The following is a 13687-nucleotide window of genomic DNA, read 5'->3' as shown; positions in this document are numbered from 1 at the left end:
GCAGGGGCCGGGGCAGCTCACTGTTGCGCACCCCAGCGGCTGCAGGCCATGGGGCCTTTGAGTGTGTTAGTACCCTCAGAGAGCCCTGGCATCACGTTTTAGCACAGAAATTTTCAAGTGTTATTTTGTTGTGTGCTCAGTTTCTGGGGTTTTTAGATGCATTTGCAGATCTATTCTGCATTCCAGAAATAAACAGGGCATTAACTTAAGGTGTGGACAGCTCTGCCTGTGGTAATTGCATAACCAATTTCAGAATTGCACAAGGTTTACAAAGTCATAAGAAGTTACTAAAGCATAGCTGAAATTATATAATTGTATGGGCTGGTGCTGTATTGATTGATACTCTTACTGTGCAAGATAAGACAAAGCATGTTCTATCTACTGTAATGTTTTTGTCTGCCGTGCTTAATTTAGGTTTTATCCTAGAGCTTACATATTCCATCAGTAATGGGTTAATTGTATATGCCACAGTCAAATGTATAATGAAGTTATTAGCAGTATGCCTAATTCTGTGTCCAGTACATGAGTGGAAACCAAAGAGGAATTATTTAAGAGGCTACCTTTTGCTGTAGGTCCTGGCTCTCTTGATATTAACTTGAACATTAATGTTATACTGTTTTATATTGGGTAAACAGGTCAGCTTTACTCAAGTGTATTTTCCCTTTTTCTTGGCTTAGTGTGACTTTCTATGGGAAAAAGAAAAATATTGTTTGCCCATGAGCACCATGGAAGTCAGACGACCTGCTGCATATTTTAGTTTATATGCAAGAAAATGATTTCTGTTTGAAAAAAGTAAATCACTGGAGAAGCGCACTGCTGTAAAGTCTGTCGATGCAATCTGCCAGAAAGCATAGGATTTGGGCTTGGAAAAATCCCATTGCAGTAATCCATTAATCCATAGAATTACCTGGAAGGTTTTCAATACAAGGAAGTAATTAGATGAGATCCCAATTTTTAAATTTGTATTTAACATTTATGGCTATTTCTGGTACTTTATTTTCTTTTATTCACTGCCCTCTAGAGGTCTTGCAAATGAAATTAGACTAAGGAAAAATAAGGTTGCAGCAATGACTGTCTGTGGCTGGTGCTGCTATGTGCTGGCACATATGATGTTTTAAAATAACTGCATAGATGCTCCTAGAGCTAAATGCTGTTTTCCACACTCACTAGGAAGGGAAAAGATATTTACAGTGGGAGAAGTTCAGGTTTTAATATAGTGACTGGCAGTGCCAGCTTTTATGAGTACAAAAGCAACTATATGACATTCCTCTCTAAGAGCCTACCTGCTTTATTAGAGGTGATGAGACTTATAGCATAAAGTTATCAGTGCATCAAATGTTTGTCCATTTATCCCTTTTTAATATTTTCTTGTTAAAAGCGTTTTCAAGGAGAGATCATCTTTAGAGATGAACTGCAGAAATACTTCTGAACCTAAAAGTCTTGCTCTCAGTAACAGAACGGGTGAGGCCCAGTGTCCTTATGGCTTCATGTGTCCCAGTTGGGCTCTGGGTGCCCTCGCAGGGCATTTCCCTCTCCCGGAGAGTCGGAATGACTGTCTCTTCAGTGGACTTTCCTTATATTTAATGAACATGAAGTGTAACCTGCAGCACGTCCCCTTGTAGGGATGTTCGGGAATTGCTCTCCTCTATCTGGCTACCTGCTTTCATGAAGTGTTTGCATCTTAATAGCTTTGATACTGCTATCAAAGATTTTTTGGGGAAGGACAAAAAGGCAGTTGTATGGTATGATTATGCGAACCTTGCTTCTTGGAGAAACCCAGCTGAAAATAAAAATGTTGTCTTTAAAATATGGCCAGATTTCAGTTCAAGCTTTGCTGCACCCACTGGTGCTTGGTATCAATCTGAGAAATTAATATAAATTCATATTTAGCTCTTTCACCCTGTATTCCCTGGCAGTTGTCGTGTGTATCGCTCAGCAGAGATGCCTGTAATCCCATTGCTTAGCCAATTAAGGAAATGGCAGCGCTTCCTGGCTTTGTGCTTTATTGAGGAAAACACTATTCTGTACTTCTCCAAGTGTGCTTCCACGAGATGTTTTTTAAGACATTGTGTTTTATCTTTGAAGTGAAGCAAATTAAAGTTGGTTGGAGCAACGTCATTGTCCTCCCCTGGCCAAGGAGGGCCAGACCCAGGGAAGAGCAGCCTTTGGCAGAGCTCTGTGCTGGCAGAGGGGCTGCTGCTGTGCAAATGACCAGCAAGGAGCCTGCTGGGGGATTTTTTGCATTGACTAAAGTGCGCTGTAGGGTGAAAAAGTTAGTGCTGGGTGCCTGACATCCACCCGACATGTACAAGAGATTTTGTGCAGACTGGCTCTAGCCTGGTCCCCTGAAGTGGCTGTCCCTCAGCAGTTGGGACGGCCTTGTCATTCCTGGATTTCATAGTTTTATCCTCCAGGAATCCAGTTTTTGTGCTCCCAGACCTCTCCGCAGTGCACACCAGTGTGCTGTAAAGCGGGGACGGTGAGGACAGTCACTTCAGAATTGTGTCTGACCTGAACTGTAGCACTCTTGTAGAGACACTCTTGATGTATCAGTATCTCTATCCTCAACAGAAGAATAAGATTAATCATGGATCTCTGATGCAGTAATTATGTAGTCTCTGTAGATTTATATATGATACTTATCTCCATGATTTGTCTCCCCTGTGTACATCCATAAATTTATCTTCCCTGTTCAAGATGCAGTTATAGATAGTTTTATAGACTCTGCAATTCGAGCTTTAGTTGAATTGTATCTCAGCACTGGGCCATTCCTCCCCAAAGTGAATTTGTTCCTAAATTATACTCCCTAAAGGAGAGAAATCTTGGCAGCTATCACAGTTGTACAGTGGCACAAGTAAAGCCACAGAGATAACTAGAGCTGGTTCTGTTCACCAGGGCTTGGTGCCTCGGTGCCCAGACTTAGTTAGCCGTTTTTGAAACTTGGCTGTGGATGATGGATATGGAAAATGAATTTACATAGATCTGCAGCTTTGCATTCTTCTTCTTAATTTTCCAGTTGATTGGGGATTTGGTGTATCACAGAAGAATTTGTCTGTCTTGGTATCAAAGTCTTGAAGCGCATATAAGCCATTGCAAATCGTCACTTACACCAAAATGTTTTATTATTGATGAGATTGGTGAGTTTTAAACAAGGAAGGAGCACTGAAGCATTTGCCTTCTTGCAGGAGCTTATGGTCACAGAAATTAGTGTAAGGAAAGTGTAAAATACCTAGGGAGAATTACTCCAAATAACTATAGGTAATAACAGTATGAAAAGATAGAAAGGTCAGATGGGTACATTTAGGATGCAGACAGATACAGGAGAGAGGTCTGTGCTCATGAGTAGTAGACCCTTTGGGAGAATTTTCCTTCCTTTCTTCAGTGTCTTCCCATATGCCAGGTTTTTTCCTTAGCAGCTGCTGTTGGAAGATGCTCGACTGGCATACTCTTCTCTCAGCTTCTCAGTTGCCTGATTTCATGCACTTACAGTACCAGGGAAGATCAGTTCCCGAATTCTGGTACCATTTTATGTTGCCTCCTTGAAGCTCCATTTGCATCCCTGGGCTTCCCGTTGTCAGTTAGGAACGCGCTGCCTTCATCCAAATGATGACCATCCAATATTTGGCAAGAAATGTCTTGGGTTTTTTTATTGCTGCACAAATATACTCAAGTTTTCCAAGGGTAAATGTTGAGAGGTGGATAATCTTGTTATGTGTTAGCATCAGCGTGAAAGGGTCTACCAATAACACATCGACTTTAAGCCAGAGCAGGACAAAACAGCTAGTATCTGTTAATTGCAGTCTATTTGATTTTTGGATCAGAACTTATTTTTGCAGGTAACAGAGGAAGGTCTAATTTTGTTCTCATTTTCCCCAGGTAATTGTCTCAGTTGAGGTACCTTTCCCACAAATATATTGCTCTTAACATTAATTGTACCTGCAGATGGCTTTCCTATAAAACTCCCTCTCTGCATGCCTATACGTAATGACAGGGTAGTATGAATCCTAATGTTTTCATTAAAAGATACAACAGAGGTAGAGTAAAAGCAGTTACCTTCACTGATCACTCAGTTCATGAAGAACTTTACCGTGCAGCTGCAAAGTAGCGACTGGCTGTTCGTGGCCCATTTTCTGAAGTAGGTCCATTACAAAGCCATTGCTGTAGTTGCCACAAGCTGATACCTTGTCAGTAATGTCCCAACACTGCCTATTTGTATGTTACATGTGTACATGTACCCTTGCATAGATACGCAAGTGCCAATAATAGAGAAAAGGACATTGCTGTGTACCTTGACAGAATGTAATAGATGCCTTGGAATGACGCACAGCACCTATGTCTTCATTTATCAGCTTCTTGACATACGCTCATCTAGGATTTACAAAAGAAAGCTTCATAATTTCATATATATATATATGTATGTATGTATGTATTTATGCATTGAAATAAAATGCATCAAGAAAGTATAGTTCTCCTAAATTCCTCACCTCTTGGAACTGTAATTCCTTACTGAGTCTTTGTTTAATATGAGCTTTGTTAAACAGAGCGCTGAATAGCTCCAGTAGTGCCTAGCTCACTTGGCCATTGATGCTTTTTTTGTTTTGTTGTTGCTGCTTAAGGCTCTAATTAATAGGTAAATATGCAAGTTGCCACATCTCAGTTGAGGTTATTCAAGATGCGTCGCAGAGAATCTGTAGGCAAGGGGAGGGGTGGTGTCCCTCTCATAGCCAGAAATAACAACCCGGCAGGTGTGACCAGAAGCCTAGATTAGCTGGTAAACATTCCGCTAGGTGGGTACAGAGCGATTGTGGGTATCAGGACATTTGCTTGGGCTCTCGTTTATTCTCAGCAGTTGTATAGTCAGAAATAGAAAAGCTCCCAGTACTGGAGCTGGGATTATATCTGAATAACCTCTTTTTCTTTCATTTACCGTTTTATAAGTCTGCTTTTCTATCAGTTCTCTTGGATTGGTATTTAAAAATGCTACTGGATTGTTTACCGTGATGGAGACCCAGGTAATCCTTAGACTACTTGAATGACTCAAGTATTTGGAGCAATTTCTCGGAGCTGAGTATTGGCTGAATTGATTTGTCTAGAATCAAAGAGAGTTTTATTTTTTACCATTTAGGGAGCAGAATTCTAGCAAGGTTGATTTTTCTCACAAGCCAGCTTTTCTGCTCTGTGATTTAGTCCCTCCTTTGTGTGTGGCTCCAATGAATGCAGCACTCACTGATTTCTCTCCCCAGTTGCTGCTCCTGTGTTCAATGCCTTGGCTGTGATTGCCAATGAAATTGTCACTTAGTACTTGCAACACTGGTAACTTTTATGGTCGTTAACAAATCAGTGGAGATTACCAAACTGGAATTGGGTATTTCCTGCAATTAGGGAATCTTTAAGTGGCTCCTACTCTGGGAGAACAGGCCTGGGTGCATGCTTTCCCTGCTCTCAGTAGACCCAGCAGCAGCTCAAAGTGCTTCAAGTTGCATTTGGCAGAGTTTTGATAAGAAAGTCCAGCATTTGAATAGCACAGTGCATCATTCCTGCCCACTTTCATGTGATACTGTGCAAATGTTTGTGGTTTTTTGCTTTGTTTCATTTTTTAAGGAAAGGCTTTAATTTTTAATGCTGTAGGAGTTTAGCAGAAATGCCCATGCTCGCAGGGTTCATGCAAGCATGGTGGAGCAGCCTTGCCTAAGCTCCTGGAGACAGAACAGCAGGTGGTCGAGGTACTTCAAGGTTCCCCTCGAGGTTCTACAGAGCCCAGGAGGCTGTTTGCCGTCAGTACCCTGTCTGCACACTGCCTGCCCTCGGGCCAGTTGTCTCCGGAGCACCCAAGAGCTGTTGGACACTGTTGGACATAGCAGAGAGCCCAGCCTGCCCCGCTGCATGACAGTGGGTCTTCTGCTGTTGGTAACCAAAGATCAGAGTTGCTTTCTCCAGAGAAGCACGATACTTACTAGCAGCAAAGCAGCAGGGTGAGAGGTTCTATCTCCTGTTGAGCTCAGAAACAAATCTTGCTGGATTTTGGTAGGTTTAGGAGACTCAGGCCTTGTGGCATCCATCACTTGTTCCTGTGTGCTCTCAACAGCAGCAGCTCTGAAGGGGCTATGCAGTGCAGCCAGCTTAGCAGGAAATGAGGGGCACCTGGGTGAAACCTTTGGGGTCGTCTTGGATTGTAAGACTGGGTTAGCAATATCTCTAGGATGAAAATATCACAGATATTTCCAGACACTTAATTTACTTGGACGATTAATTCTGCAACCTTTTTTTCAGGTGCTGCTAACTGCAAATGTTGAGGCCAGCCTCCACTGTGAAAGTGTGCAGAAATCCCAGGCTGTGCAGAGCTGCAGGTGCAGATGTGTTCTAGTTTGGGGCTGGATATTTTCATAGCTCTTCAAAGTTATTTCTCACACTGAATGGCTGTTATATGAAGCAGGTAGCTTAGAAGGGATACAGCCATCTGCTGCTGCATTTCTGTTCATTGTCTTGGAAGTGTTAGGGTCTCCTGCACCAAGAAAACTATCTGTGGTACACAGTAGTAACACCAGGTTGTCTACAGGTGGCAACATAAATTTGGAAGTACAACGTGGCAGAAACTGGTCCATTCAGGTGTTCTCCATTCAGGTGTTCTCCATTAAGAGCTATTTGTTACAGATTTGTTATAGAAACAGCATAGAGTATTCAGAAATTTAAGAAAGTGTGTAGTTTCAAGGTATAAATCAGACATATAATCGTTTCCTTACATGGCATGAAAAATACATGCAGTGCTGAACAACCATTGCTTAAAAGCATTCGGTATTAAATTGAAATGGAAAGATGTCATATCTTCACTCAAGCTCAGTGGCACAGGCTTGGTGGTGGTAGTATACAAATACAGTTTAAGTCTTGCTATAGCAAAGAGGACTGGGACAACAGGGCAAGGTGTTTCTCAAATACTGTTCTGTTGCTAGTTAGACACTGAAGATTCATGCAGCTGAGGACAGGGAAGATATGAGGACAGATTGTTAGGATCAGAAGAACAGTAAAACGGAATTAAGCCTACATTTGAGTGGAAATCAGAGGAGTGCATTTATGTAATGAGAAACGGTGATGTGCTCTGGCTGCACTGTTTTGCAGGAACAGATGGGCTGGGGTGTGTGCAAAGTCCAATGTGATGCACTAATGCAGAGCCACCGGGGTTTCTCCTTTGCTGTTTGCACATGATGTGCAGAGCAGTGCTCATACAACCGTTTCCGTGGCCTCATATCCAGATAAATCGGAGAGCGTGACTGAACGGCGATTGAGTGCTTTTTACTCTCTGGCAGTTACGGGAATAAGGACTGGCAAACGGAGCAGTTCGAGGATGAGTTCATCCAAGGTCTTTATCAGCTGTTCCTGCCTATGGCTCCTCTGCAAGCGAGATCCTCCTGCTCATCTCCCCACCCACACCCCCAGCGCACTGCCGGGAGGGCCTGAGGGTTGTTGTCTCCCCAAAATCTTTCCACAGAAGCCTCTGGGGCAGCCTGTTTTACTCTCCTGCTACAGTTCATGAATGTCCTGAATATTCTTCTATCCACCCTACAGTGTCTTTGAATTTCCTTCCAAGCCTGGAAGGATGAGTGCAGAATTATCTTTGTGTTACTGGGAAGCTGGGGAAGACAAGGAGGTGTTCAGAGATTTAGACTAGCAAGAGGTTTTTACTGCATATCAGTTTGTCTAAACATGCCTCCGGAGATGAGTATTGCTCAAATGCACAAAGCAATGTTTTCTGCAGACTGTCTCAAATCAAGGGATAGCAATGGGAGAGACAAGTACTGAGATACGATAGACGTTTTCTAGGACCCTTGCTGTGTGCTTTGGCAGTTGGGATACAAAATAGTCCTTTACTGGCCTTGTTTAAAAATTATTTCTTTAGGTTTGTTTTTTTTTTTCTCTGAATTTTGGAATCTGAAGTTTAAGCAGAGAAATAGCAAAAATTGGTTTTTAAGGAAAAGCTTTAAAAAAGGATTGGCCAAATTCAGAGCATTGTAGAGGTTATAGTCCTTTCCATTTTATTTCATTATGGTGTTTAGAGTTCCTTCTCAGTATATATATGAACAGGAGAGAGACTACAAGTATATGACCCAAGGAAGAACGGAAGTAGGTATAGAAATGCATGTGCTGAACTAGGTTGCTTTTTTATATACCTTTTGCCACTCTTGTTTTACAGATCTACTTTGGTGGCTTGGCATACAGTCTTATAACCATCCCAACTTAGATATCTTCCTCCAGCAAAGTAAAAAAGAATTTAAATGTGAATATTCATACTTGGGGGAGAATCCGAGAAGTCTTAAGCATTCAGATTTTGCAGGCAGAAGTATCTGAAAGAAGCTAAAGCTTCATCAGCTTAGTCTGTCTTCTGAACTTCCTCAAATCAAAGTCTTGAAAGTTTCTTTGAATGAAGATGGAAAAGCTGTTGCTGGAAGGCAGGAGGCCTGTGAGGGGAGATAAAAGGGAACAGCATGAGCAGGGGAGTTTGTATATTGGTTCCATGCTTATTACTGGGTTTAGGCTGTTGAATGTATTTAGTGTGTTTAATTACCAGTATAAACAAAGTCATGGGATAATGACAGCATCCTTAGATATTGGTTAAGAAATAGTCTTTGTCAGAGCTTTTAATGTAATGAGATGGTGACATCATAAGTAGTTGTCTTCATTTGAAGAAAATCTGCACAGAACGGGGTAGGAGGTGTCAGCGAGTCTGGTTATCTCTGACTGTTAGAGCAATTCCTAATAAACCCATAGAGTTGATTAAGTGGTGACGTTATTTCAGCCCAACCCATCCTTCTGTTTTGGTTGGTTTGCTGGAGCATTTTGTTTGGGCCGTTAACATCTCTGTCCCATTGCTTTCCCTGCCTCCTTGATTGTACAGCTACATATATGCCAATAAACCAAGAAACATGTATTTCAACCCCAAGGTGATCCCAGCTGTTTGAGCAGAGTAACAATTTTAAATAAATTAAGATACTTAAAGAAGTTAAATAGCTTATTTTGTGCATGAGCATTAGTGACTGCCAAAAAAAAAAGGAGGAGGGAAAAGAGCTTGTAGTTCTAGTGACAAGTGACAAATACATTCAGCGTACTTCTTGGAGTGAAACTTCTGACTCTCTCAATTTAATAAAGAACTCAAAAAACTGTGACTGTAATTCTGTACTGCACAATTCATTGGCATTAGAATTTAATAAGTATTCAGTCTATTCATTTTTGCACCTGTGAACCACAAAGTATGTTGTTTGTGATGGATATGAAAGAACCTCTGTATTTCTCCACAGCAGAACATTTCTTTCAGTAATTATTATGAGGCAGTCAGCAAGGACATGTAGTTTTTAGAGGGCAAGTTTAATTTGTTTGTTTTTTTTTTTTAAATTTTGAGTTTCTTTTTGTACTGTTTTAGTTACTTTTTAAAAAAAAAAGCTGAATGCAGCAGGAACAGTTATAAGAGATGTAACAAAATGTCTTGTGCCTATGGTATATTTTTTCCAAACATTTTTCTCATACCATGTGCCTGTCTTTGTACAATAAAGTGTAGTTCAGGAACTGTATTGTTTAAAATAATTCTTTCTTGAAGTAGAACATTTATTTTGCGAGTGGGCAAAAACCTACTTCTTATCATGTTGCATCTTGAATTACATAGCCGTTGTTTTTCAGACCAAGAAGCTTTAAGAATTGCCAGCAGGATTAATTATTTCAGGTGATTATTAATGGATGGGGCAGTAGGAGCAACTAGACAGCGCTTTGGACTGGTTTCAGTTGCTGGCTCTGCCAGCACTGGCCCACTGCAGGGACTCTGCACATCACAGCATTTGGACCTCAGTTTTTTGCATTCCTGCAATGTCAGAAATTACATTGTTCTTGTTTGGAAAACACTATTTAAAAACAAAGCATTGCTAATCATAATTGCAACATTCAGGACAATACAAATCGCTATTTATTATGTTTTGACAACTCACTGTGACCCAGATTTTTTTAGCTCTTAATGGTCTTTAGGTGAAGACTATGCTCTGCCTATCATAAATTCCCATTATAAATAATACCTGTATTGTAAGTCTTAGCAGAAAGGCCGGTATATAAATGAGCACAAAAATGATATTTTTTTTGTCTCTGCAGCTAAAGATGGGACAGTGTAATTTTGCTCTTTATACACCTGTCCTGCAGATGAATATTTAACTTAGTCCCCAGGTTTGTTCATGCAAGAAGAGAGTTGAATTATGTCGGCTCCTCTTCTCTCCTGTCCCAATTGCTTCCCTCTCACTGACTTTGTTCGCTTGCCCTAATGTTTTCTAAATTCATTGTATGTCAATCTACCTAGCATTTCCAAGATGCAATGAAAATTTAAAGCCTCAAACAGAAAGCTGAGTTTTAATTAATGAACTATTTCAGACCCACTCTTCACCAGTAAAAGCCATGAAGTCCTACTAATGACAATTACTTTACGTAGGTTAAAGAAGGAAGGAAAAAGGCAAAAAACTCCTTCTTGAACTATATGTAGCCAACTTTATAGTTTCAGTAAATCAAGAAAATTGTTTCTTGATGTTGACATTTAGTGTGCTTAGTAATTCTTCACTAGAAATTACAAGGAACAATTTCCTGTAGGCTAATGTTAAGTTCTCTAATTTATTATTGTTAGTGAGTATTTTATTTTCATTTTTCATGTTGAACACCTGAGAACATATTGGAATACGGATTAAATTACAGCAGCATTCTGTGCTGGCTCTCTCGCCATTCCCCTTTCATTCTGGCTGAATTTGTCCAAACTTTCACAATTAGCATTTTGGGGAAAACCAGGTGCCAGATGGGGTGGCTGCCATGTTTAAAAGACAAACCAAACCACCTCATGCAGGAGAAAAGCAGGGGTTTGCCTTTTTGGAAATAATGAATTGCTTTTTCTAGTGTGGGGCGATGAATCTGTGCACGTATTGGTATGGGGGGAGAAACAAATGAAGGGATCAGGGTGCCACCCTTTTATGACTGAGGAACTGGAGCAGCCACGGCAGTCTGAGGTGGCGGGTGGCGGCAGACAGAGCAACCTCGTGTTCAGTAAAGACCTAAAGAACAAAACATGCCAGGATTACTGTTGTTGGAGGCCTTGTCCTGTACTAGGTCTGATCCATTGACCTGTGCTGTCTTTCCCAAAGCAAACTCCCTGCCCAGTATATATTAAAGTCCTAATATAGAAGTGATAACCATGATATATTTAACATGCTTATCTTCCTGGTCCAATACTGATTATGAAAGCAATATTTATCTGGAGGTTTTCCCATATCTCTCTCACTATTTAAAAAAGGAAAATTATTTCCTGATGGTAGGTTAGGCTTTTTAAAAATTTAACTCTCGCTATGGCTTAACATACTAAGCAACCTATTCCCCCCGACCCCTCCCCGAGGTCCCTAGATGAAGAGCCTGGCTATGTGAATTAAACCAGTGGAAATTAGGCAGGCAGGAGAACCTTTCATGAACTGGGTTAAACTTTGTATCTTTTAAAATACTACTTAGCATTTCTTCTTTTTAGATATAAATGTGGGGATTTCCTTCCTAATTTCTGTTTACAGTTTTGAAATTGTATATTGTATGCCAGGGACCTTTCATACTCCAGAGAGACCGTGCAGCACATGATCTGCTCAGGCAAAGGTTAGAGTTAGGGGGTTGTTTCTTGGAGGTTCTTTCCTGTTGCGGCTCACTGAAAGCTGATTTCAGTCTGAGCTTTTCACTCATGAACTCTATTTTACAAAGTGAGCAGACCTTTAGCTGCCTTTTTTTTTTTCCCTCCTCTATTGATCTCGCTCGCTATGTTTGTAAAATACGTGAGTAGGCATAAGCTGTGATCATTAACTGCAAAATGTAGGCAACACATCAGAAGAGCTCATTATTTGGTGCTTTATTTTATATTCTACCACACTAAAAAGCACATTATTGCTCCATTTTACATACGTCTGGGTCTTACAGAGACAAAAGTTCGGTCCTACGCTAAGTAAGGTTCACATTATGGAGTTCAGTATCGATGAAAGAAATGGCAAGAAAGTCATATCTACCAAACTCTTTCTCTAAGAAAAATCCTAAGTGCATTCTTTGATATTTTAATTTTGTATAAACCAAGGCTTACCCACTTTCATGCTCAATCCAGCTCAAATATTGCTCACTGCGAATAAACTCTTTTCTTTTGGTAAATAGATTGCTGCTGATGATATTATTTAATTTTACCCCCATAAAGTTGGCTTTTTAAGTTATGTAACAAGACATCAAAGAGGCATGATACAGTTTTCCTTCCTCAGAGAATAAATACCAAATTTCTCTTTGAAGCTGCAATCAAAGCGAGAGAGTCTGCAACCGATTTGAGAAATAGGAAAGACAGGTATCCTGCATGAAAGTCAAATCAGAGTTTTGGCGTTGACAGATACATATTTTTTTAAATACTTGTGTTTCCCTTTCTTGTGATTTTCATCTGATGTGAGCCAGTTTTATTCACTCCAGTGAGCCAGGGTCTTCAGCTAATGGATTTCTTTGCTTACATTGCAAAGGAAATTGAAGTAGATTGAGTAAAGATAGGATCCATTCTAACACATCATCTTTAACGCACAAAAGAAAAAAATAATGTCAATAATAGAACCTAAGACTTCTAAAGATACATTGAGAAGTGTTTGATCAACGTAGAAGCTTTCCCTTGGACACTAAAGAAAAGGACGCATCAGGAAAAATCTTTCTTTCTTCGCTTTTTGGTGACTGGCAGTTTTGTGCTGGCTTGGTGAAAATTCTCAAGTAATGCTTTCCTGTGGGAATGGCGGTGGAAAGCAGCTTTCCCACTGTCTGTATTCTCTTGTGAAAGTACAGGGGGAAGCATGGTCCTTGGAAAACATCCATATGTCAATATGAAAACACAGCTTTTATTTTAGAGTTAAAATAACATCAGTGCATTGATAAATATGGTGAAATGCATATTTTAATGTGATGATTGCATTTGTTTAGTATATTTTGGTTTTAACTCACTGTTGAAAGCAGCAGTTTTGCTGATGGATAACAATGCATTTACCAGTTCCGGACAAACGAACAGAATTGGAAACAGCTACACTTTTGCAGAATTGAACATTAATGGGTGTTTAAAAATGCCAAGATATTGTGACACTTCTGCATATTCTTCTAAATATTGAAAAACAGATTAATGTTTCCTTGGTGGCATCACAAATCTTTGCCTTAACAATATATTTAATCCCAAACTCTCCAGATGTAAAAGAGAAATATAAACTCTGGCCTTTTTTTTTTCCCTTTAGCTGTTAGTCCTGAGATTGCACTGGCTTCTGTTGCTTTATTGTCTTAGTGGTTTTTATATTACTTAGTGCCGTGGTAGTTTTTATGCTGCGATTTTTGCCTCAGATTCTCTAGTCCTCCCCTCCTTTTAGCCTAATTGTGGTTACCAGTTGTTTGAATGAAAATAAAATACAGCTGCAGGTTTGCTTATAGCACTATAAGTACTTTTTGGCTTGTTATGGCTATATTTTGGCTTTCCTAGGATTAAGAGTCTACATCACCACTTCTGCTATTTCTTTCAAAAACCAGAGATTTGAAAAAGCCCTTGGGCTTCCCTTTCAGAAACAGGTTACATGCTGGGAGCAGCACTGTGGAGAATGCAGATTTCCTACACCTCCCACTTTCCATCTTCCTCCTTGTGTCTGAGAGCAGA

The 13687-nt window shown here is 40.2% G+C and overlaps 1 protein-coding gene across 4 annotated transcripts in view; it reads left to right on the top strand.

The window, feature by feature from the left end:
- Positions 1 to 13687, top strand: part of PCDH15 (protocadherin related 15) — an 853821-nt gene that overhangs the window by 352721 nt on the left and 487413 nt on the right. The window lies entirely within an intron of this gene.

This window comes from Nipponia nippon, unplaced genomic scaffold, assembly GCF_047370975.1.
Source record: "Nipponia nippon isolate SJK-2023a ecotype South Korea unplaced genomic scaffold, ASM4737097v1 scaffold_3, whole genome shotgun sequence".
Classification (NCBI taxonomy): domain Eukaryota; kingdom Metazoa; phylum Chordata; class Aves; order Pelecaniformes; family Threskiornithidae; genus Nipponia; species Nipponia nippon.
Note: the sequence above shows the minus strand (reverse complement) of the source record. Positions and strands in the feature narration are given on the sequence as shown.